A 25725-nucleotide genomic window follows, 5' to 3' on the forward strand; every position below is an offset into this window, starting at 1 on the left:
GAAGGAAGGAAGGAAGGAAGGAAGGAAGGAAGGAAGGAAGGAAGGAAGGAAGGAAGGAAGGAAGGAAGGAAGGAAGGAAGGAAGGAAGGAAGGAAAGAATTTATAAAGAGAATAATGTGTTCCTTTTAATTCTCCCAGGACTCTAAACTAGCTACATAGACTATGCTATTTGTACAGAGCTGAAGCATTAAACACTTTAGCTCCAAAGGTAAATGTTTCAGAAGGTTGTGAGAACACTGTGATACGATGGAAATTTTTCCCTGACCTTCACAACACTGGAAACAAGTAACAGCTGCTGCAATTAAGGAGTCTGGTGGAAGCAAAGTGACAAATATCGAACTGTGTTTCCTTTTTGATCTCTGCACAGTTCTGATGCAGAAATAATAAGCATATGGGCTAAATTCAATCATGGTGATGTTGAATTCTAAGAAGAAACTCCTATCTTACATATCTGAAAGAAGATAATTAATGCTTTGGGTTACATTTCCATCTTCAGCTCTGAAACTCAGACAATCATTTGGCCCATTACTCTGTGTGTGATGTATAATGTTAACTTCCATGCAAATGGATTCGTACATTGACAAATCTCTGTGCATCAAAATCCCATTTCTGTCAGTTGTTTTAGTTGCATCTTATACAATATGGAGGGCAACCTTTTGTTTTTCATAGGAATATATGTAAATGACATTTTGTTAAAAAGAGTAGCTAGAAAAAAATGAGAGATTAGAAAAAAATATAAAAAAGATTTTAAAGAGTTATTTCAACATCTATTTGGTAATTATAGACATCCTCTACCTGGTCTCTCTGGTCTCTTGATTTTGCTTTCCATAGTTTGGATAATTAGGTTTATTTAATTGAAAAAGTATTTAAAATTGAACCATGGCTACACTTTTCAATTTCATGTAAATTGAATCCTAAAATAACTCCATCTCATGATTTTTTATTTAACAAATTCYTTAGTGTTTTTCCTACTGCACTTTATGTTTATTCTTTTCTAGTGAATAAATTTGGCAAGTAGCACCTTCAAAATCAGATCTATCCAGTATCTTTAAATGTATTTTTTCTCCAGATGAAAACTGGAAAGTTAATATATCTTTTAACCATGCAATTATCAGCACTGCTCTGCGATCTATGAAAACTAATACTTCTATTGCTATTTGAATATAACCCTGGAAACCAATAGCTGAAACTCTATGCAAGCACCCTGAATTCCACTTATTATTCCAGCTACTATTTCCAATTTCAGATGTGCACCTCCTAATGAAGTTGAACACACCTCAATAGTTCTAGATAATCAGATGTGTTACTAGTATTCTGTTCATATGTCTTTTAAATATCTGAATATCTAAAAAAATCTAAATATCAATTCTCTCTCAATTTGACAAATAGGCTTATCATCAGTGATCTTTCAGGATCAGTGCCTAGATTTAAAGGCAGGAAAAGGAAGACATCTAACCTGCCTTGAAATAGGAAAACTTAAGTATTTATTACTTACTTAATTAATTAGAAGCTTAAGAGGGTATTTGATGAATATGTATAAATACCCAAAGGGTGAATGTAGGGAGGAGGGGGCCAAACTCTTCTCAGTGGTTGCCAATGGACAGGACAAGGGGCAATGGGTGTAAGTTGAAACATAAGCAGTTCCATCTCCATGTGAGGAAGAACTTCTGTCGTGTGAGGGTAACAGAGCCCTGGCACAGGCTGCCCAGGGAGGCTGTGGAGTCTCCTTCTCTGCAGATCTTCCCAACCCTCCTGGATGCCRCCCTCTGCCCCGTGCTCTGGGTGTCCCTGCTGGAGCACGGGGGTTGGACTGGATGATCTCTACAGGTCCCTTCCAACTTCAACCATTCTGTGATTCTGTGATTCTGTGATTCTGTGATTCTGTGATTTTGCCTTGGATATACTGGATCATCTCATTGGTGTATTTATTTGGTGTATTTTCTCTGTCTCACTAGGTGGCAAGCTCATGTGGCTCTGCTGTGAAGGAGTCCTCCTTTTAGGAGCCAAAAAAATTCATTATTACATAAAATATTATTCAAATAACCCAACATAAATGATTTTTTAAGACATCCACTTACGCTGAACCAATTCATGAATACTCTGCCTCAGGTTACTCTGAATTATTCAACAGAGTACTTCCCAAGACAGCTCCTTACATCTGCTGGCTTTTTGGCATGGCTCTATCTCACCAAGCCTGTGTAAAAAGACACATGCAATACTATGTCTTACACAAAAATATTCAGTCTAACCCAGTCTTAAAAAGACTGGAAGACTGAAGGTATTTTCAGCAYTACATTAACGGTTTTCAAACTCACATATGCACAAATTGGCTTTAAACAACACTAAAGGAATAAAAGTAACTGTGGCTACTTACCTGGCAATGCCAAACAGACCAAAATAAACAAAACTTTTATTTATTCATTTATTTTGTCCTAATCTTATATCCCTTTCTAAAATAATTTTCAAGATTTAAAAAGTCCTGAAAAAGATTTTTCACTGTAATTAAAACAAAGGAGCACTAATAAATTATTTCCCTGAAAAGATTGTGGCTTTGAAAATACAGCGTTACTTTAGTGCTCCCAGGTCTATGGCCATTATCTGATAAACAGATTTTAAACTGTTTTGTGTGTTTTGTAAGTTGTGAATGTGTCCAAACTCCCATTATTGCTAATGGAAGCTACCTACACATTTAATAGTTTTTTCCTTTTTTTTTTTTTTTTTTGGTTGTTGTTGTTGTTTGTTTGTTTTTTTAATTTCCCGAGAAGTACATTATCTAAAGCACTTAGCATTGTAGTAGCTAAAAGCAAACACGATTTGACAGAGAAGCACTAATAATGTGTAAAAGGGATCTTAGTTTATCTGTTCTATGTGATTTCAAGTTTCCATCTTCTCTCATTTTTTTCTCATGATGCAAAACATTTTAATTTACACCGAATATATAAATGAATAAACGCATCAGATACAACACACCAAAATTACCATGAGAAATAACTTATGGCTCAGTTGAGGAGGGAGACAAGGATTTATGGCATGGCTCCAATGCTTCATATTGCCCATTTTAAAAATTATGTATCTCAACTGATAGCAGAAATTACTGTTGATCTGTAAGATTATCAGTGAGATGAGAGCCTGACCCAAAATATTTTAGCAGAAAAGAACTGTCCCACTAGTCTCAGTCAGTGTGGTCCAAGTGGCTCCATTCATATAGGAATATGCAGCATTTCCCCCTAGCAGTACTGGGAGTAACCATCTAATATTGCTCAACACTTCCTTCAGCCAAGTTGCATGACTATAACTGGTTGAAAATCTTGTATCATTAAAGGATTATATTTCATATTTTTATTAAATTGCAAGGGGAACTTGTATGTATACCATCTTGTATGGTATGTACATACATGTAGGCATTCCAGCAAGAGTGACTAACCACCTTGAGCATTACCTACAAGTGGCTATACCTTCAAGAAACCACATGTCTTCGAGCACTTTTAGGTGAATATACTTAGTTTCCCTGTCTTTATATCTCCCTCTTTCTAGTGTCCAGTTTTATCTTTGATCCTCCCCTTTTGTGAGAATGGGTAATCACTCTGTGAGAGTCAGCAATCTCTCCTCACTAGGTCACCACTAATGGCCCTTGCATGGCTCAGTGGAGATGGAAATATTTTCTTGTACAGCTTTTTCTTATGAAAATCTTTGTAAAAGCCTCACACAAGCTCAACTGTAATGCTTATTTCCCCAAAGGACTATGTATATCTCTTTAAAGCATATTGTGGGATCTCTATCAGAGTGGGAAGGAAAAAGGCACAGAGGCAAAACATCGTTTATTGAAAGGAACTCTGTATTCTTACATAACAAGCAAGAACAAACGTGCAATGATTGCAAGTGCAATAATTAAACAAGTATGGTTCAATATAAATTATTCTCAAGTCACTTTAATGAAAAGTACTCTTTTGCATCTTGTGTGAGTGGATAATCTCAAGATGTGCAAAACTATTTGCAAAGATAACATCTCAGCCAAGCTGCTGTAGAAGTTGGAAATGAACCAATTTTAATTGTCTTACCAGCCTGTTTCCAACAACAACAACAACAACAACAACAACAACAACAACAAAAGATGTGTGTATACAAGAACACATACATAGTGTGGACAATCCTATTTCAGGTATCTCTTTAGTATAACTCCGTTTATTTGCAAAGGAAGTCTCAAGTCTCTTTTTGTTTTTTTTTTTTTTTTTCAAGCAGAATAAACAATAGGAGGCCATCTTTTTATTCAGAAACTCAAGTCTGTTTTTCCAGTCAGTTCTGTGCCTAAACAAGCTCTCTGTCTCTCTCCTGGCTTCCTCCCAGAGCAATGCTCACACTATTTCCCACACTGTGGGTTGTTTTCAGACCCACATAAATATTCCCTTGCTTCATATTTTGCTTACACATATATATGTATGTGGGAGCATATGAATCGGTTTTTCCTTTTTGAATTCAAATATTGCAGTTATCATATTCATATTTGCAAATGGTCACTAGGAAACCTCTTCAGTTACTTAGGTCAGCTTCTGTTCATGATTCCCTATGATGATCTTTGTATGAACACAAATGTTTTTGCATTTCAGGAATGAGTAAAGAAAGGACACTTGATTGCACCCTCATGTTTTAATAAAACAGGGATTAGAAGTTTATTCCATGCATGAGATTGACAGCAGAATCTTCTTAACACCATGATTTCCATTTTTCTGCTTGCAAGACTCTCTACAATATCTGTTTGAAGACATGTAATCTTTTATTTATTTTGCAAGGTATATCAAATGCTTCTGTGAGAAAAGTGTGAAATGAAACCAATATACAACAACATAGTTGATGTAATTTTTATCAAATTAATACATTAAAMGGAAAGCAGACCTGAAAAAGACAAAGAGGTATATTCTTGAAAAAAAAAATCTCTAAGTTTCCTTTGTCTTCTTCAATGCTTTCATAAGGTGAAAAGAAGAGACTCAAGGAGTTTCTTTGTTACRATGCTTGAGTCTCACTTAGTCTAAGTCTTTTAATATGAATTAGTTATTTATTAGGTTTTATAAGTTAGTATATATTAGTTTTTATTGTTTATTAATAATATTTACTATTAGTTATTAGTTATAATTAGTTATAATTATGAATATCAGTTATTATATGATTATATATATATMTAACCAAAGACAAGGACAAATTTAGTCTTTCAAAGAAGTGTTATTCAGTTTTAACATCTGAAAATAATTTATCCTTCAGTTCTTTGAAAATGGATGTTGATTGCCCGTTTCTTATGGTTGTGGATTTTCTTTTCTTAAACACCATTTCAGAAAAAGAAAAAAGTATTTAATAGATTTCTGGACACAACACCCAGATTTACTCTTCTACTTTTAGGGAGCAATCCATCTTGGCCCCAATCAATTTATAGAGCAGTGCACCTAGGCTACACATATACAGAAATATATTTCAACACGTGCTTGTGCCCTGTTAACCCAAAAAACAGCTATGGAGCTGAGGCCTGATAGAGTAGCTCTTCAGTTTGCCTGAAAGGAGGGAATATGAGGCAGGGTATGTGCAAAATGAGCCCCACAGAGTTCCCTGTGCACATTCTGATCAAGAAGCTCAAAAGTGCTCTTGGATGCCTCAATTTGGATTCCACTCTGCTATGGCCATTTTTTTAGTTGAATTTATGAATTATTAATAGAGATTTCAATAGTGAAATAGATTATCATGAGTGTTCACATTAAACTGTTAGTCTGTTTCTTAAATACACTTTTCTTAAATGAGTTCCCCTGAACTGCATGCTTTTGTTGACTCTTCCTATCTAAAAATTGCCCTTACTGTACTACTTTCATTTTATTTCTATTTCTTATTCTTTTTACTTAAAATCTATWTTTCCATCTTCTAAAAGCTAGCACTGCTGTTGGAGAATAAGGAACTTAATGAGAAAATGTTCAGAAAATAGGATAAAGCCAATAAGATAAAAAAATACAAGTAGTTTACACTACAAAAAATGTAAGTAGTTAAAATACAAATTTAGCAGAATGTCTAGTAGTCAATATTAATTATATGAGAACAATAGTACTAAGTCGCTGTGAACGCTATCATAGCAGTATAGGTAATATTAGTATATGAACATTTATTCCAATTTTCAGTGAAGGACATTTAAATGCTTATTTTTACTGGGAATTACAATTGGCCTACAGATATATTTTTGGTTAAGAATATTCTGATCTTGCCTTGTCAATCATTTTGTGCATTCTTGGATACATCATAGGTATATACACAGAGAAAGACTTTCTTCTTTCAGCCTGTAAAAGAGAATCAATAATACCTTCTATATCCTATGCTATTGGGAATTTAAGGCTATCTCTATAGTTTTAATTTGATTTGAGAGCCATGAACTTTGGAAAAGTCTTTCCAAACATTAGTTTCCTAATGTTTTTTAGGACATGAGTTGTACTTATTTTTACAACTTTAAGCTTTTTTCTGTTTATGAACCAACAGCAGAAAGTTATGATTTTTTTTTTTCATAGGCTGTTGAAAATCAACCATTAATTTGGTTGCTATGACTGTTGGATGTCATATTCAAGAGTAATCACCATCCATTATCTGTACTACACTAGTAAATTTTATACAATTAGATTAAATATGGTTTTGCTTCTTTCCCTATTAAATAAATACACAGGATATCTGAGTTATTCATTTTATTAAAGGAATGAGGAATGATGGACAAACTAATAATGGCTTGTGCAGTCTTGCTTTATTTTATGCATAGTTAATACGTCATACAGTTCTTTAAAAGATACTAACCAGRTAAATACTAGCCACTCATGATGAATCAAATAGAAATAACTGCTGTTTCTGTTTACTGGGAAAGCACGGTTCTTGTCTCTAAACTCTATGTAGAATTATTCAGTTTTTCTTTAAACTTTGCATTGGCAGAATTAAATCTAAAATCTTCATTTAAGGCTTTTTAAATCTTTTCCTTCAAAATTTGGAAATTTCTTGAGTAAGATTATTTCAATGGAAGAAGAATGAAATGCTTATTTAAAGAATGTCAAAGAAACCTTTTTAATATAGTAGCTTGTGATTTCTTTTCATTTAAGGTAGCAATAGAAAGTTCACACTTACTGTCTAATTTTAAAAATACAGGAAAAGATACAAAAGGAATATGATATTGGATATCAACCAGAATTCCTGTTTCATTTTCATTAGCTAGTTTGCTTAGCAAAAAAAAAAAAAAAAAGAAAAAAAAAGAAAAACTTGCTAAACCTCTATCTTCATTTTTCTAGCTTATAGGCTTGAAATATTCTCTCACCTTTCAGGAGCTCATACATATAAACTATTGTCTATATTTCAAAATACAAATTATTTTCTTGATAACTAATATATAGTTTAGAAAACTAATAACAATCTAATATATTCTATCTGTTCTGTCAACAGCACCTAGAAATCTTCATACATACACAAAGCAGTGATTTGAAGCATTTCAGTAGTATATGAAAGTCTTCACAAAATAGGAAAAGAAAAGCATGATTTTTCAAGATCTGTGCTTCAAGCTCAGTGAACATTTCTGGGAAATATGTTTCGTGTTTCTAGGTGATTGTTCATACTTCATTTCCTCCACCACTAAAAATCAAATAATATTTCCTGCTGTGCTACACTAAGATGCAAGTTAAAAATCCTATTTCCCAAACATTTTCATCAGTAGTACTATATTAAAATTTCATTAAGTGACTAAAGTATCTGTCTGTAAGTTAGAAAAGGTTCCTTTCCGAGTCAGCAAGATATGACTTGTATGGAGCACAGTGGAACTAGAACAATATGTTCCTTCGGAGACAATGGCCACCAGGAATTGGAGGCAGTGGTAACAGCCATCCGTTTATTGTGATTGAAATGCCTCCTTCTACATTCTATACTGTTCCCATGTCGTGGAATTACTTGATTTTGAGGGTTTTGTCAATTCATTTATATTATATTACATACTTTATCATATAAAGGGATAATGTAGTTAATATAAAAACACAGTATATACTGTATATTATACATGGGGAGATTGCATATTTCCCCTCCTTTGATGAGGAAATGGAAGCAACAGTCTTATAGGTTTAGTTTAGCTCGAGATACTAAATAGACTGCAATTAACATGACTATAATTATTGAAGAGGACCAGGCAATTTATATATATATTTTATATATATATATATATATATATATGTATGTATAGAGAGAGAGAAATGAAATTCGAGAGCAACCTAAACATTGTAGTACCAATAGAGAACACGTTTCACAAGATCAATACAGTATGCTTAGCCTTAACTTATTAAGAAGAATGGAGAGCAGTCCATTAGCCCCTTATACCAATTTGGGGTGGGAGACAGATAGAGAGAAAAAAGAGGAATACAAAGGCTATGGAGACAGAGAGAGAAGTACACTCAGCTCTTATGGGCAAATAAATTGATGGAAAATAATACAAAAATGGAAATGAACAGATTTGTTTCATTGCAGTCAATAAACAAAACAGCTAAAAGTTCCCACAGTGCTGTTAGCTCATCAAATGCACAGATGAGTCTCCAATGTACACAGTAGTCCAGTCAACAGTTGCAAACACTTCAGATTTACAATGCTGCTATACTACTATTGCTATGGAAATCTTAATTTGCATTCTCCACTTACTTTGATTTTAGATTTACAATGTAAATAGCCTACAATATCATTTTCTACTTCACCTTTCTCCCTTACAATATAACTTAAATGGAAAAAGAAAAAAAATATTAAAAGGTGAAATCTTGGTTCGGTACAGAAAACTGTGCAAGTACTGAGTTCCCAAATGCTTTTCTTCTGTACCACCCCACCTTTCTCTTATTTTTGGATCCAATTCTCCCTTTTAAAATTCATATATTTCTCCTACTTATAATTAAAAAAGTAAAGTTTAGAAAAAGGACAGAAATGGGAGGTATTTTTCTAAATACAAAAGAATCACAGGCCCAGGCATATACAACAAGTGGTCTACTAACATAAGCCCGAGAAAACCCTACTGGGCAACTCTGCCTGAAAGGTAAAAAGATGGACATAATGGGACTCCAGATCCAGTGAAGAATGCGAACTTTTATGATTAGTTACTGCAGATCTTCCCTATAATTTTGCTTGGGAAGATTTTGTGGACTTTTTATATTTGAATAGGATTCTATATATGCTGCAGGAAATGTACAGTAGCTGCAGCAGGATATGCAGATCCAATTATTCATAATTGGTAAGTGTCTCTGCTAAACAGATATTCTAAGAATCAAATTTGCTGTGCAGATGAGCAGGTTACATATATGCAGTGTGCCCAAGGTTTCAGGAGAAGTGCTGAAACACATTGTTTTTCGTGTAGTGCCCAGGTTGTCCACATATGCATCATAAGTTCAGCACTTCCAAGAGGTACTGGCTCGACCAGCCGTGAAGAGATGGACCTATGCAGTACACATATGATACCATGCATTGAACTACCACTGTCTATAGTTTTCAAATTTATTGCACATAAGCTATATAAAGTATGCACACTGTTACCTATTGGAAATCTCACAGGAAATTTTCTAGCCTTACTCTGTAGCAATATGTCCTAAACATGGAAACTAGATTCTTTTAAATTATGCTCCTRTGTTGACAATTATAGCATCTCTCTGCATTCTCTAAATCTCATTATCTGGGGCATATTTCAAATGCATGCTAAAAGTTAGTCCATATAGTTGATAAAGCATGATTACTCAGTTCACTACAACACAGAATCTTGCTAATAGAAGATGGGTTGAGCCCAAAGCAAAACAAAAGAAATTTCAGATATCTATGATCACTGAATCTATGAATYGGATATCTGTGATTTCAGATATCTATGATTATGGATATAAATTGAAACATAGGAAGCTCTATCTGCATGTGAGGAAGAACTTCTTCACTGTGAGGGTGACAGGGCCCTGGAACAGGCTGCCCAGGGAGGCTGTGGAGTCTCCTTCTCCAGAGATCWTCCAAACCCACCTGAATGCCCTGTGCCCCGTGCCCCATGYCCCGTGCTCTGGGTGTCCCTGCTGGAATAGATGGGTTGGACTAAATGATCCCTAGGGATCCCTTCCATCCTCAACCATTCTGTGATTCTGTGATTACAGTTCCCCAGCACTTTTGGTTTGGGGCTGAGTGTAGACAGTGCTTGCACTCGTTTCTCTGACTCAGTCAGTAAYATGTTTTGATCCATTGTAATTGGTTGCATTGTTTTTAGGTTAAATAGTCATTAATATATGAAGAAGTAAATCTACCAGCATTATAAAATGATTAAAATAAATTATGGAATTAAATCCAAAAGCCATTTATGAATATACATTTGTAGGAAGAGGTTTCTTTGTTAAATTAAATCAGAGATGCCACAGTTATGAAACTCTCATTTTATCGCAACTTTTCTTTTTGCAGCCAAACACAATAAATACTCAATTTGTGAAAGACAAATTAAAATATTTCTAGATTTTTGGGGCATTTTTACTTTCTTTATTCTCATTACAACTCATAGCTCAGTAGAATTCAGTTCTACAAAACTTCGTGTGGAAGTTATTTCTTCTAATCTTTTCACAAGTTTCCTTAACCTGGAATATCATAAACAGGAAATGCCTTGCCACTCTTAGCTAGATGTGTTATCTTATCTGGAGGCAGTGATGTTAGAAGATAATACATCAGAGCAGATGGCAGTTAGCGTTCAGCGCAAACCACAGGTCAATGTGGTATACTGTTAGTAGCCATAATAAATCACTAAGAGGAACTACCTACCACACTTCCAGGATGTGGGTTAGCCCTATATGGAATTTTTATATCACTGGCCATAGGCAACTAATTCTTAAATATGTGCAAAGCAACAAAATCTTAAGCAATTGTTTATCACTGTTTGGATCTAAATACAAATAATTGAAGGAAGAGAGAATAAATGTCAGGGGSGTGGAGTTTTTGTTATTGTTTCCCCATTTCAAACTAACAAAAATGAATTCTTGCTGTATGTGTGGGACATACCTTTCATCTCTATTTCTGCATGAAAAATATTATAAGCAAAATGATAAGCAAACAGTAATATTTGGTATAAGTTGTTTAAAAGTTGCCATCATATTTCTTCTGGAATTTAAAGAGTCTCCTAATACCAGAAAAAAATCCCAGATCTAATCTTATAGGACAAAGCAAAACATATTCAGATATGATATACTTATGAAATTTAAGTGTTCACTCTARCATTTGAACCCGATGGCAAGATCCTGTCTGGGTGCTCTGGTCCATCTGGGTGAACTGCATTTGCTCAGTGCAAAGCAGACTGAATCTTTGTGCCTTAAGAGGGCCAACTACTACTGTAAATTTTGCCCTGAGGAAGGCCTTGTCCGTGAAGGCAATGGCAAGGGTCTGAGGATCCCATCATTCTTTGTGTCCATGGGCACTAAATCACCTTGATCATTTCTTTTCTCTCTTATGTAATTTTATTATGTTTTATGATTCTTTGTTCATTCTTTTACTGCTGACGTAGAGCTGCTTCTTGTCAATATCTCTGCCCAGTCTCAGCTTTATTTGGGCTTTAGCTTTCCTAACATGGCTGAGCAATGTCCCTGTATCTTCTCTTGTAACTTGCCCATGTTTCCATCTCCCTATACATCCTTTTTGCACTGAAGCTCAGTGATAAGTTCCTTGTTTAGTGATAAGCCAGCAGCAGTGGAAGAGGATTGAATTGGGGATCTCTTGAAGAATACTGACCTATTCAAGTCACTGTTTATTGATAAATCTATTTATTGGCATAGTAAGACGGACTCTTATCTGCTGTACTGTCCTTAAATCCCTTAAGGGRTTGTCCTTAAAGACCTGCTAGCTCTTCTGCACAGTCTTAGCCCTCAGAGGGCTAGCCCCAATACCTGCTGTCTGAGAAAGTAGAAGTCTGCATTCATGAAGTCCAGGGTCAATAGTCCACTACTGCTTTTCCCTGCTACCCTCAGATCTCCATTTATGGTCCTTGGGCACATGCACAGAAATGGGTCTGCTTTCAATCTGTTTAATCCTTCCCAAAGGAAGGAAACCTTCCCTCACTCCAATCTTTCTGCACTRTGTACTTACCAGTCCTGACCTCCCTTCCCTCATTTAGTGGCAAAATGTTGTCAATTTCCCCCAATACAGCTAGTTTAAAGCCTTCCTCCCCAAGGTGGCTGGGCCTGTCAACAAACTTTATCAAATAGGTAATGTTTCTCACTAGCAATCCTTATTCCTTAAAGAGAGGCCTGTGGTCATAAAAGTCATTTTTATGACCCATGGTCATAAAAGCCTGCAACTGCCTGCAACACAAGCCCTGCAAACAGTTAAATCACAGGAGGCACACACTCTTACTCAGGTTTTTCCTCTTTGCCTTAGGAAGGCAACATCACTGGAGCTCCCATGTCCATCCAGATGCTTTAGTCACTCCTGKCTTGCTCCAGGACTCCTTGGTAGCATCAGTAGTGACCACATGGGGAAGAAACAAGGGATTTTTGAAGGACTGGGCAGTCTTTTCCCAACACCCCAGATGCTGTGAAGCACAAACCTTTGACCTCTCCAACTTCTGTCACCACTGCTTCCTCTTGGAGTTCATATTCTCAGGTTACTTTGAAAATCCTGAATGTGTTAAAATCCCTGTGCAGAACTTTTTTAAAAGCCTTGAGTTATGGCTTATCATTACTGCTTTTGAAATCAAATTACAAAAACCTACATTGACTATAAGGAAATCAAAGTTAGATAAAAATTAAGAGCCCTTTGCAAATTCCTCTCTGTGGAAGTCCCTTCTAGTTCATGAGAAAAATAGTTAGCCACCAGTTCAAAAAAATGACTATTATAATTTTGTTAGAAAAGTGTTAACTAATTCTCTCCTCTAAGATTTCACTGTAAAAATGTAAAAATCCCATTTCCCTGCTGTTTGCCAGTGTCTGTGTGCTGTGACTAACTAATGTTTCTCGATGTGTTTCATTTTCAATTCATATTGAGTCCATAATGATTAGCTTTTCAAACTGCTCTCCTCTCATATTATTGTGATCTATAACTTTTACTGAAAAACTTGGCAGGCTCATAACTTCAATGCACCACAAATTTTTACTTTCTGTTCTCCACAACTGGTGCTGAATGGCTTGACTTCAATGGTCTGTAGAATCAGCTTGAATTCTCTTTTTTGTGAATATGGTATCAATCAAATGCAAACATTTTATCTGCACAGGTTTTCCTACTAAGATATGTGAGCCTGATCATATTATTACAAGAATGTATCCATAGGCTCCAATATAAAACAGAAAGCATCCATTTGACTGTGTGTGTTGTACTGTCTCACATTCTATAAATGCATAATCTAATAAATGATACCTGTTTATTACCCTCTATTCCTCCTTAATTTTTATATCCAGCCCATGACTGTCAGTTCTCAAAAATAAGAAAGTCTAATTTTCCTATTCAATGAATGTAAGTTSAGCACTACTTGTATAGGTATATATTTCTAAACATCTAGGGCTACCTTTTATCTAAATTGTAGAAATTTCCTTCACTGTGTTCATACATAAAGTCTTACAAATTACTATCCTAAAAATTGTCTTATTTGTCTCCCATTTTGAAGAAATCTTTCCGAAAATGAATTCATCCTGCARATAATGGGAGGACATATTTTTACATTTTACTCTTTACTCTTTCTTAAAAATAGTATGATACAAATATATTTAAATTGGAAACAACAACAACAGCTAAAAATGTTCCGAAGTGAAACCAATCTTCTTGACTCTGTAAGGAAGCAATTGCACTAGGAAATTAAAATAAATAAATAAATAAAAAGTATAACCCCCACCCCCCATATATCAGAACAAAGAAGATGTGACATATATTGCATTTCTTCTTGRTGATAACTTTACAAAGTATTAAATATGTATCTATTCAGAGGAAAACAAAGTATACTACTTATAATTTCCCTATCGCTTAATCTGTTCAAGCTATCTAGAGATATCTCATGTGGAATGCTTGATGATCATACAATATACAGTGAATTGAAATTTCTTTCCAAATTAAGATTTTTTTCCCATTACTCCCAGGATATGCTGTTACGTATAGTGAGAGTTTCAATAGTTTGTTCTTTAGTATTTTTAGATACCTTTATATATATATTTATTTATATATAAGTATATGTAAGTATATATATAAATATATATATATCTTTACTATATTTGTATATATTTTTACTATTTTTATATATTTTTATATTATGTTTAATGCTTGACCTCCAAATGAAGAATTGTATTTCTGAGATCTACACTACTTCTTCAAATATCAATTCCTGGAAAATAAGAGAATGTGTCAAAAAGGAAATGTGTATTATGTTGCGTATTACACAAACAACCATATTTCTTGCTAATAATTAATCAGCTAAGCAAATTAGTGAACTTAGATAAGCTTAATTAATCAGCTAAGCTAAGCATCATCTAATTAATATCCTTCCCATTTTAAAAAGTTCACTTTCTCTTTCATAACTATCAAAGTTAATGATAATGATCTGATATATGCATAAGTCTACCCAGACATTCACATGGAATCTRAGTTGATTTTGTATGCACCACAAGCAAAATATTTCTTTGACACTTCCCTTGAAATCTTTTTTACTTTTTTTGCAACTTATTGCTTTATTATTGTGACCCCTCACATTTACCTAATGTTTGCTAATAGATACAAAATAAAACTCCTTGAAAATAAATTTGTAATTCTATTTGCCTTTAGCTTCATTTTCTTCAGACTTGAAATACACATTTACAGCTGATAATGATGTAAAAATTACAGTTCTTTCAGAACTGGATGCAATCAGCCTGAGCCTTACCTTCAGTGATCTCAGCTTTTAGTGACTCACAGGGACAAAAGCCTCACACAAAGACTACAGTTAGTGACTGAACCAAGTCCCCAAAACATTATGTTCCTGCAAAGATGTAAATATGTWCCTTGTTCCTAGGATGCTAAGCACAATAACACCACTCATGTAGGTTAAAAGACAAGCATTTGCAGGGTTGCTTAGTGCTTTTTCATTATACTGGCCCTAGCARCATATTCCTTAATATTACAGGACTGCTTTTTGTGCTCATCATTGTGATATTCAGATTAGGAATAGGGAGTTAGGGCACTGAGTTGTTCCCAATTTAGCAATCCGCTAAATTCTAGCAAAATGACATCACTGATGTCAATGGATCGATCTGGATCAGCTCTCTTGCTCCCAGTCCCAGCTAAATTTGGTATCATACACAGCACACTCTCCCTGGAATATCCCTGTCCAGGCAGTAAATGCTAGATGCAGTGCTAGACAAAGGTATATTTTAACTGAAGGGGTTTATTTCTTACTCCATAAGATGGGTTTAAACAAATAAATAAAAAAGAATTTGTGCTGAAGAGGCTTTTCAATTTGCTTCATTTTAACTAAAGTGGCAGATGGCCRCTATCTCTGTTCTTCTCTCAGGCCTGCTCTCTTTATAGCTTCTCTCTCCTGTTCAAAGGAACTCCACAGTCTATACAAATTATTTCAGAAAAAGGAATATTAAGGTGCTAGCTGAAAGAAGTGCTTTCATGAAAAGCAGGAAGCTGCTTTGAGGAGAACAAGCTCTTTGTTGACAGAGCAGGATGGGGCAGCGSGCAGAGCAGTGCTGCTCTGAGTGGCAACAGAATGTGCCAGAATTTTAATATGACCCTAAAGCTCTTACCAGGTTTTTGGGCTCAAGTATTGTAACACAAACTCAGGCAAACACTTATTAAGTCTTTTATTGCACTAAGAAGAGTTAGTCACCTCACCAAGTGACAAGAAGGAATTCAGCAGCTTCAGGCATGGTTGTATATTGATTTTTGTGGATGTTAGATAAAAAAAAATAGTTTCATGTGCTTCTTTAGTTACATTATATAACGCAATTGAAGACATTTCTTTTAAAGCTAGAGTAAGAATTTTATATAAAAAATGTGATAGCTTTATCAATGCTTCCAAAGTTACTTTACATAAAAGGAGATATTTCTATAGATATAATTTATTTCAAGTATTATAGGACATTTTATAAAGACAGTTTCATACATTTTAAATGCGTAGATTCCACATTATAATTTCTACCAGTTTTGGTCTTCTAGAGAATATTTTTTTACTTCCTTTATTAACTGTTCTCTTCTGGCGTATCTAAGGTTCAAAATATCATCCAGATTCCATTGTGCTGGGTGCTCTACATAAATAATAAGACCTCTTAAAATATGAACTATTATGCTAAAGACAGGAAAAAAAGTTAAAAGCAAAATGATAAAAGATTTTTTTATTATTATTTGTAAGGTTGTATGGCTGAATAGGAATTAGGCAAAATGAATTTTTTTTGAATTAGGCAAAATGATTTTTTTTTGAAAAAAATGAATTTTTTTGAAAAATTCATTTGAAAAATTATGTGTATGAATTTTGAAAAATTATGTGTATGAATTTTTTTTGAAAAATTATGTGTAAGCATGATTTTAAAAAAAAATTTGGAACAATATGAGAATGCTTAAAAAGATTTACTTTTTCGATAACCACTTTTACTTTTACTGTGGGAATATATAAAATAAGGTCAATAAAAATAAAATTAGAGAAAATAAATTAAGAATAAGCTATAGTGATAGTTAACCATTCAATTTTGCTCACTCAAAAAAGAAAAAAAAAAAGAGAGAAAAATATAAAGCACAAAGAACACATATGAGAACTACAGAACAAAATCTGTTTTCCAGAATATAGAGAGGGGAGATTAAAATTTGGAAAGAGGTAAGGATCATCTAAAATCTCCAAATGTTTTTGTTGCTTTRCTTTACAAATATGGCTTCTTCTCTTAAGACAACAAAAAACATCTACAGGATAAAAAGGAATTAGAAAGAAAAAACAGTAAGGGGACAGAGAAGCCCTAAAAATTTACAAGTTTGTGTTTTTAAAACAAATATATTTTAAATTTTGTTTCAGAAATATTGTTTATTTTACGATAGTTTTAGATATAACCTCCCCAACTCCAAGCCAAATTTAACCAGCATATTGATGTGATTTACTTTTCTCATCCAGTCTATACCACTGTACCCCTTCCAATACCATTGTCACTGGGACTGATCACATGTAGGTACCTGAAGGAATGAAATTCCTGTGCTTGTATGTACTTTGTCATACAATTAAATACATTAAAATTATTAGATTTAATTAAATAGTGTAAAATGCCATACAACTAAAATTAGAGAAAAAGAAAAAAGGATAGAACTTATGTACTTTTCCCTATATGAGATGAAATGTAATTTTCAGGAGTCTTCTGATGGCAGGGATCAGATGAACAAATTTTGAAATATCAGAGCATCTGGTGTTTGAAGTTGTCTTACAAATATTAGTTAACAGGATCTGAATTCAAAGCTTTCTCTATAACAAAAATTCACCGTTTTATTACCCAAGGCATTAGATAATACCTTGTGTTTTACGTTCCTTCTAGCTGATATGATAGCTTTGTGATACAATATTATTTAGATAATTTCTAAATTATCTAAATTATTTCTTGTTTCTCTAAATATCAATATTATAAAACAAGTGCCAATGATTATAATCACAAATCTCATTTTTGCTAGTGCTCTAGTCTCTCACAGCTAAGCAGTAGGTCACAGGATGGGGCATTATGTGTCTGTGTAGTTTCTCATATATATAGCTACACATATAGCATAGTAGTTATTGGGCAATGTCCCATTTGCACCTGTATCTTAAGAAAAATCCTTCTGACAGTACAATTTAATTCCATCTCTGGCAGCTGGTCTGTATTCTGAGTAGCTATTCCTGTTCTTCCAGTTATCTAATCCACAAACCATACATTTTACATGTACGTTTTATACGTATCCTGAATTTGCAACAAAAGTTATGTCCATAAGCTTCAAAGACTCCTCTATTTCCCCTTAAACATCAAGTAGAACATATCTCAAGATGTTGTTTCACATTTTGTCATAGATTGAACAGTTTTCATTTCTCGAAAGATAAATTTTTGTTTTTCCTTTCTACTGCCATTGCCCAACACTCATAGCACTTACTTTGACCAAGCACTGGTGTTAATACGATCACAAAATAGACCAAATCATTAATATGGCAGAAAACTATCTGCAGAAAAGACTAGTATCAGGGGTTGTGGGATAGAGGTTGGCAAGATTTATTGAATTGAATCTGCTGCAACAATGCAAAATGCTAAAGAGGGCACCAGGGAGAAGCTGAGAAATGGAAAAATAGAAGGAACTAAGAAAAAGAGTGAACCAAACAAATTATTTTAAAAAAAAGAGAGCATGTTTTTATTTTTCCATTTCTGTTTTCTTTTTCTGCTACTGCTAGACAGTAATTTGGCACAAATGTAAAGAGAAACCAACACAGATTAAGCTCCTTAGCAAGTGTTGTCAACTCGTATTTAGCTTTGAAGACCGTTGCTTCTATACTAGAATTAAGAAAGGCTTGTATGTGCTTTTTCCAACTGTACTGGCTAGCTTAAGAAAATATATGACTATTTTTCTCAGTACAACAGACTGCCTGTTTTGGCAAATATGACAAGACCAGTGAGAGCTGTCTGTAATATATGAATGCATGGCTTTCAAAGATGAAAATATTTTTTTCATCTTTGTCGATGCTAAAAATTCTTTCAGCTGAAAGCATTAAGAAAGATAGGGGCATTTATGCCCTCTTTCTTATCAGATACAAAGCCTGAGACAAATCTCTTATGAGTTAACAATTTTGATGGTTTGAAGCAGCTAAGCAGGTGCTGCTTGTGACTTCCCTCTGAAATTATACCTCTTGCATTATCCATTTTTTCCATGTTAGAAAACTCCAGAGTGATTGCAGATTGGTAAAACTCCTGTAAGCAAGCTTCAGTCCTACCTGCAGCATAGAAGAGGGCATTTTGAGGCTTAATAAAAAACAGGTCTAGAAAGGTCGGGAATGCAATTGAGATACAGGGTACACTCCGCGGTTTGATGTGGTGGCTTGGTAAGAGATGAATCCGCTTGTGTTCCAGACGATCCTCAAAGGTCACAGGGACTAGAGGCRKCTGTACTCATCTCTTAATAGGGATACCAAATACTGTGGTAACTATAGGCCCAACTGGCACCAGATTCACAGACTGTTGACTGTAGGTCCGATCACCTTCAAAACAAGCAGTAGAGTTCATAAATAGCACAATTTATTCAAAAGCAATATTTAGAAAAAAGATTTTGAATGTCAGGATAGGAAATTCTCTACTACAGTATGGGGTTCTTAGCTAGTGCCTAGTGTATAAATGCTCATCCTAGAAGATGGGAGAGGGATCTCAACCTCAAGGAGTCTTCTCAGGCGGTGTCCTGGCTAGAGGGGAGGAAAGGGGTTCAGCCTGTCAACTGATCCAGAAGTTACAATGGAGACTTCCCTCTCTTCCCTCTTTCTTCCTTCTTTCTTTCTTCCTTTTTTCTCCTTCCCTCATTTCTTCTCCCTTCATTCCTCCTTCCTACTTACTACTCTCCTTAGTTCACCTTTTGTATATTTTCTTTTACATTTAGGTGACACTTGAATGACTCTAGTCATACTTACTTACATTATTCATTACTTTTAAAAGTATCCCAAGTTAAATGAAAGTCTAGAGAGTATGCTCAGTGAGGAGCGGTCATTCCTTGGAAGTGAGTACCTTTCGGGATGGCGTTGTGTATTTTTATTATAATGAGATTAGAATGAGGAGTAGTTTGAGCAAAGTCCATGGAAGAGACTGATCTGCCACCACTGTTGGCCCAGCACCAGACATCTCATCCTACTATGCGACTTATCAGGTGCATGGTATGACCAAGTTGTCACCTCTGCAGGGAGTATAACAGAGTTTGGCCGCGATGTCTTCACTGCAATCCACTATCCCTTCACTCATCAGCTTCACGGCACCATCAGATTACCACCTCCGTGAGGAACAAATTTGGCCATGATGTCTCCATTCTACTCCACACTTTGTTTACTCTTATTAGTGTGTGCTAGTAGGGCGGATTGTATTGCCAAGGGCATCGTGGAGAAGTAGATTCCACACATACCAACCATCCTGGACGTGGTAACTGTCTCTCACCTCAGCAAGCCTCTGTAATGTCATAACCTCTGTTAGGCCCTGTTCTTTCTCTAATTTCCCTTTTCTTGTGCAATTCGCTCACAGTAAATAGCAAACAGGGAGCTAGCCAACAAGCTGCAGAAGTACATCAGACATTTACATATACCTTGGGTAGCTGACAAATACATGCCAGATCACATCACAGAAAGAAATCCATTGATACTTTCCATGGGAGTTTGTCAGACAAAAATGGGTCTTGGTGCCTGGTAAAAGAACCTGAAGGCTATCCTCTCCTTGATGGGAACATAAGTCCCACTGTAGAGAAACAGTGATAGTTTCAAGCCACCCCTAAAATTAAACCCAAAAAAAGGGCTACTAACCATTCACCCTAACTGTATAGCTCTGGATAATCTGGACACAAGAAATCTGTGGTGTTGCTCAAAGACTCTCTCTGCTTTGCTATCTCCTGGGCGTAGTATATATCCCCATTTAGAGGGAAATGAAATTCAACACAGAAGGACTTGTAGGATGACCAGATCCCAACAAAATTAGCCAACTTCATTCATACAACGCATTTAAGAATGGTCAGGCAGAAGAGTGTGTCAAAGATAAATCCTAATGCTCTGTCTATGGCATGAGACAAAAAGTTCCAGCATCTTGACTATGAGAATGCCAAGGGTCAGTGTTTGAAATGCATGTTTGAGAAGTGTTTCATAACTGGATTCTCAAAATATTACAGGGACAAACTCAGGAAAGCAGAAGAAAAACTCAAGCTTGTGGATCTGGAAAACAAACAAAAAAACAAAATCTATTTTTTGACCCAGAAGGAGGGAAAGAAGCAAAACATTGACAGACCCTGCAAGATTTTTCACATGCATAAAAAGGATTCTTTGTGTCACTTGATTTGGTATATTGTCTCTGTGCTGTTTTAAACAACAGAACTCATCATTATAGTCTCTGGATTGCATTATCTTCTCTTGGTTGAGCAGCAGATATATGCCAGGGCCAGTATTAACATAAAGTGAATTCCTCAAGTTTATGAGATAGCAGTTTGGATTACAGTTATGTAGTCTTTCTGCTTTCCAAAGCAGTATTGTTTGCTATTAACATCTAATAGTATTTGCCAAATCTACTCTTAAATGTACCTGTGTATTTGAGTTTTTACTGCTTCCCCTGAGAGACTGTTCCACAGTCTACCACATTCAGCTTTCAAGAAGTTAAAGACTAATTTTGAATATTTTCAGTTTCAAGCTGAATCTCTTGTACAACTCTGCCTACATTCATACTCAAGCCTACATTAGCTACTTATTATCCTGCAAATTTGTTTCAGAGTTTTTCGATACCAGCACTGCAAGTCTTAAATAACACGTGACTAATGTACATCAGGGATCAACTAGAAGTACTAGGGCTGGAACTGCTGACTGTTTCTAAATATTGTATAATCTTGAGAGAATGAGAGGAAACACATTTTCTTTCAAAGGCCTCTGTGGAGGGAGACCTCTTACTATGTGTCAGATTACATCTCTGACATCCCTCTGGGTGAGCCTCAACACTGTTTAACTTCCTTCCAGAGCAATATGTAGTTTGATGTAGATATTTACCTTTTTTTTAATCTGTGTGCACAGTCACTTTTTCATAAATTGTGCAGTGCTACTTTTTTCAGTCTGTTATGCTTTATATACTTGTTGAAAGTTCTTTGTAAATGAAGATCAATAAACTTGAATGAATTACAGTTTCATAATTTATTTCTACAATTTTCTAAAGTTAATAATCTCCCTTAAAATAATGAATTACAATTAAAATAATTTATCTTTCCATTTTGATTTATTTAAAATAACTTTGTTCATTCGTTCCATGTTTACCTTGAATTGTCTTGCTTTTCACAATTTGTCATCATGTTTGCTGTCTATATTTAAACCTAGTCTAATATTCTGTTTTAAAATATCACTGTTTTAATGTTTTTCTTAACATATAAGTAAAAAAGTAAGCAAATTATCATATTTATTTTTTAAAAATAAGTAAAAATTCATCAGGAAGTAAAGAGAATGATTTGTACCATCTAATTTTTGCATTGAACTCGTAGTTATTATAATCTGAAAATAGAGGGCTACCTGATACAGGGTACAGTTAAAGTAAACTACCATTGCCAGCTCACTGGAGCCTTACTGGCTCATATCAGCTTTCTCTGGTACGAGAAGGCTCAAATCTGTGATTTGCTAGCAGGTAATATCTAAAAATGAATACATCCCAGCAGATCAGATCCAGAGTTTTGACTCTTCCAATTTTAGAAATAAGGGTCTGCCATGAAGCTCAGTTTTTAGTTACCTGAAAGGAGTTGATCTGAAGAGGAGTAGCAGCTGATTAGAGGCCCTTGTTAAATATTTGTCTGAACTCTGGCCATTGTCAGTTCAATACAGACAGCTTTTGATCCTTTCTGATAATATTCACCAACTGCTCTTTTCTTAAAAAATACTATAAAATGTTTTCTATGGGTAGTGAGGTACTTGTTTTCGTACTTCAGCAACTTGGAGCGATTTTAAAAAACTTTAAATGGTAGTATTAAATAAATAATTTCAAGGGCTACTTCTTGTCTTGTTCTAAATGCAGAGAAGACTGTCTTATTATCCTTTGTTGTGACTGAGCTGAGCTTGAACCTTCCTAGATCTGTATTAAATGCAACTGGAAAAAATAAATAGAATATTTCTGTAGAATAACCTATCATAGTACTCAGTGAATAACAGTGATTTAAGCTGTTGCCAGTAGCTGATATTAAGGTTAACCACCTCCTCAGGAATTACATTAAGCCTAATGTTGATAGATATAACCAAAACCAATTTGAGTAAAGTAATTTAACAGGCAGCAGATGATATGCACAGATGGGATTTCCCAATTGCATCACTTTGGGGATAGAGCTAATGTTATGAAAAAAATAAATCATACTGTTTCATGGATGCTTTCCATAGGATCTTCCCTAAAGTACACTGGAACTGACAAGACTTTTGTTTCAATATATTTAGCAATTTTTTTTTATACAGATGAGGAAGAAGGTAGAGAATCTTTCCAAACAGATCAGCATTCAATCAAATTTAATTTATCCCCTTACTTTTGGACAATAATATTTCCAAACTACAGATATACAGAGAAAATAAACTAATTTAGTTGCTTGTTCACTCTTGCCTCACGCATTACTGAACAACTGTTCTGCTTAAACTCTTAGTAAATCAGCTAAGTAAAATTAATATCTAAAACTACAGAAGTGCAATATAACAATAGAACAATTATGTTTGAAATACAAATGCACACTTTATTCTAGGTGTATATGCGTACATGTAGAAAAATCACACAATTCTGTTGACCTTCAGTGCTCCTTTTATGTAAGGATGTGAGTATAAATATAAACTGAGAAGTTATATCATCAAAAGCAAAACAATCCATACTGAAATAAATACAATTGCTTATATGAGGTAGTAACAAAAGATCAGTGCCCCACTGTGCTTAGTATTCAACAAATATAGAAGAAAACAAGGCGTATCCTTGTTCCTTAGAGCAAGCACAACAGCACTCCTACAAGCTTCACCACTTTGAGTATTTGCAGTTTTGTCAGCAATGGTATTCTTTTAAATGATAAAAAATGTAAGACAAGGATATTGAGAGAGAATAACATTATAATATACCTTAATACCTAAGACTTTAATAGAATGGCTCATGCACATCCTTATTTAACCTGCTAGCCTGAAGCTTCATATGAGCTACTGGTAGGAATTTAGAATTTATAGTCGGTTTATAGATTGTGCTTGACCCAAGTTCTCACATGAGATGTTCTGGAGAATACAGCTGGAATGCCGTTCAAGCCATAGTGGAGATTTACACTGAAAACAGATTACTATTTTGTTAGCAACAGTATATTTTTAATCATTAATGCACTCTTTTTGACAACAATAATATTCAGAAACCATAAATTATGGGAAAATCAGCTTATTATCTAATCAATAAATATGGACATTTATGAGCAGAAATAGATTTTTCATAACTTTTTAAGACACTGTTCTTCTGTCAGCATTTTAAAAAGAGTTGCACTTGATTCAATTGTAAATTTCTACTGGCAGAACGTTTTTTCTCTCTACCTGGAATGCACTCAAAGGCTGAGAGTGCTTTAAAGTCATGTTGTTCTTTTAACATACTAAAAACTTTATCACCCTATAAAATGTCATTTGCTTTTCCACACTTCCCTACTCTGTACAGCAAGACAAATCTTTGAATTTTTCAGTGACAGGATACATTGAGCTTGATTTTCAACATTTGCAACTGAATTCCCTCAGTTTAATGACAAATGGGACTTCATTGAAACCAGTGAGATCCAACTGCAACTCAAAATTGCTCTTTGCTGGCATGCCATTTGCATAAGGSAAGTAGAAGAAGCAAATGATCCACTCTTACGCATGCCCACCTATACGGGGAAATAATATGGGCTAAATGTGCTCCCTGAGTGTACATAATTGTGAACTTGAACTGAAAATGGCATGCTTTATGTGTTGCAAATCTGACTGTAAAGTGCACCTGCTCAGCAAAACTGCAATTCTGCTTAGTACAATGGCATGAGAATAGCAGAGTCTAGAAAAATGAGTGGGTTAAACACAACCCAACTACATACACCCACATATTTGAGACACTGTCCTAGCAGTTACAGCTAACTCTCTAGAACCCTAATTAAATCCATTTTATACTCATTCTCCTGCATGGAGCCAGAGGCTTCTTTTCAAAAAAGCCATAATATGCAGATTACCATTCAGTTTAATGACTAAAGCAGAAATCTATCACGGTAAATGTTGGCATGTGGAGTGTGTAATTGGAGGGTAATGTCTATAAACATTTCTTTTTATCACATTGAACCTTATTATGTTTAAGGTATAAAATAGAAAGGAAAATAGAAAAAGAGTTAAATTTGAAAGAAAAAAAAAGAGATAATTAGGCACAACAGAAGGACAATGAATTAGTAAATGCCCTCTGTCCTGTCTTCAGAACAAAGAGGAAAGACACGTTCGTTTGAGTGAGAGCTTCATTTTGCAGACCAAATGATGCTAGGAATATTCRGTAACCTTTCTGCACAAAGTCATTTAAATTGTTACTAGTAAAAGACAATGCTGGAGTGTGCCATTGCAGCTGGGTATAAACCCAAGTGCTAGCTTTTTAAAACTCCAACAAAGCTTCTTTTGGACTCTTTACATTTCTGTTTCACTGAATTGAAGTACTGACACATTCCAGTTTATCTGCCAGTGCAGAAGCTTTAACAATAATGGTTATTGCATTTTCACTTAGTAGTAACTCAGAAAACACTAACATTTTCACTAATTTGATCTTTAATAACAAGTGAATGAACAAAATACGTTAGAACAAAGCGCAAGTGTTATTCTACACATATAGAAAAAAATCATGCTAGAAAAATTTCTTTCCTTCTATATATTTAATTAATAATTTAATATATACACAATTAGAAAAAAAAAGTTTCTTGGTTCATTTTTCCCAAAATACTGGTAAAATCAACATAGCTTATAAAGAAGCTATGGAAAAGTCACACATGAAGGACAAGATAGTAACCATTACTCTCAGTGAATAGTAATGTTCAAGTACATTGGTTCCACTGGTT

The sequence above is a fragment of the Nothoprocta perdicaria genome, unplaced genomic scaffold, assembly GCF_003342845.1.
Source record: "Nothoprocta perdicaria isolate Ctin4 unplaced genomic scaffold, notPer1 scaffold_202, whole genome shotgun sequence".
In the NCBI taxonomy this organism is placed as follows: domain Eukaryota; kingdom Metazoa; phylum Chordata; class Aves; order Tinamiformes; family Tinamidae; genus Nothoprocta; species Nothoprocta perdicaria.